The sequence below is a fragment of the Phodopus roborovskii genome, unplaced genomic scaffold (genome assembly GCF_943737965.1).
Source record: "Phodopus roborovskii unplaced genomic scaffold, PHOROB, whole genome shotgun sequence".
NCBI classification, from domain to species: Eukaryota; Metazoa; Chordata; class Mammalia; order Rodentia; family Cricetidae; genus Phodopus; species Phodopus roborovskii.
The window spans coordinates 432528-434099 of NW_026125941.1; the positions used below are offsets into that span (position 1 = coordinate 432528).

Sequence of the window (1572 nt, forward strand, 5' to 3'; positions counted from 1 at the left end):
ATATATTATTAATCTACATAGATTACATTACATAATGTAACAAAAATCTATCAGATGTATGGCCATATAGACAAAGGAGCTTAAAGGAACTATAGTATAATTATGAGGATTATGGCTTGGCAGAAGTACATCTTAAAATTGGCCAGCTCAGGTAACGCACAGTTCCTAACCCTGCTGGTTATCACTGCCCCACTGCTACTTTCCGCCCATCCCAAGGGCTCCACTAAAGCTAGAAGAGCACTGCACAGCAGCAGGTACCCAGCCAGGTTTGTCCTCAGGCTTCATGGGGGTAGTTAGGGACCAGTGCCTAGTGCTGAGGCCATTTGTCCCCTAGGTTAAGAGGCTCTTACTTTTTTCCCCTCCTTAGCCATGGAACCAGGACCAAGCACCAGCGCCCAGGATTCCAGGACCTAGGAGGCCAAAGGACAGCCCAACAGCCTCACTAAAGGAGAAGGAGACAAAGGCCATGAAGCCGCCAAGTATGCTGGTCCAATGGAGAAAAACGCTGCACAGGAACTCCCTAAGAGCAGATCTTCCTCCCCCACCCAAAATAATATTGGGCTGCAGAATTTCCTACTTCTGGAAGGAAGATAATGGGAACATCACTCATTGGAAGGCTACTGTCCTGGAGCAGATTGCTGTAACACCGTCTCTCTATTGGGTGAAATACAACTACATCGACTGTGTATATGGATTAGAACTTCACATCGATGAGAGAATAATATTCCTTGAAGTTCTTTCTGAAAGGATAGAAACATCTGAAGGCCCTGATCCCATGCTTGCAGATGACATCATTGGAAAAAAGGTAGCACACCTCTTTGAGGGAGAATATGGGCTTAAGACTTTCTGGAGGGGTATGGTCCTGGGCCAAGCAACAGTCTTAACATCCTGTTTCTATATTACCTATTAGAAAGACCCAAAAAATGTATATTTATCAGCTTCTGGATGAATATAAAGAAGGCAACCTCCATATCATTCCACACTTGGATGAGGCTACACCAGAGGACACAGATCAGGAAATTGCAGATGGTCTAACAGGCAAACTTATAGAATACGAAAAAGAAGATGGGACTTCTAGAATTGGGAAGGTGATTCACCAAGTTGATTCAAAACCATCTCTATATTTTATCACATTTGAGGATGATTTCCACATCTGTGGCTGTGATATGGTGAAAAAGATCTGATTTATTGGAAAAGTCATGTTACAACTACTGAAATAAAGTTATGATTTCTTGATATGCAGAGGCATATGAGCATGTTGGCAGCTCACAGTGAGCTTAATGGTTGGTTGTGCTAAGAAAGACACACTTCTGTGGGTAAGGCGTGCTGTCAGAGCACTTTTCCTTGTGGAAAAGTCTGGGTGTGTTTTGGTGGGTGGAACAGGGAAGGATGGAACAGCTGTTACTTCAGCCCCTGAGAGAAATGAGCTCGTATCAAAGTCAGTCATCTAAAAATGGAATGCAACTTTGTAAGTAGTAAGGTTTTTCCTACTGTTGCCGTTTTTTTTCCGGCTGCCACAGCAGCCCCAATTAACACACAGAGACTCTGTATTAGAAAAAATGCTGTTGGCCA

General features: G+C 43.4%; 1 pseudogene; it reads left to right on the top strand.

The window, feature by feature from the left end:
• The first annotated feature begins 492 nt into the window (after positions 1-492).
• LOC127218089 (spindlin-2-like) lies at positions 493-1184 on the top strand (annotated as a pseudogene).
• The last annotated feature ends 388 nt before the right edge of the window (positions 1185-1572 follow it).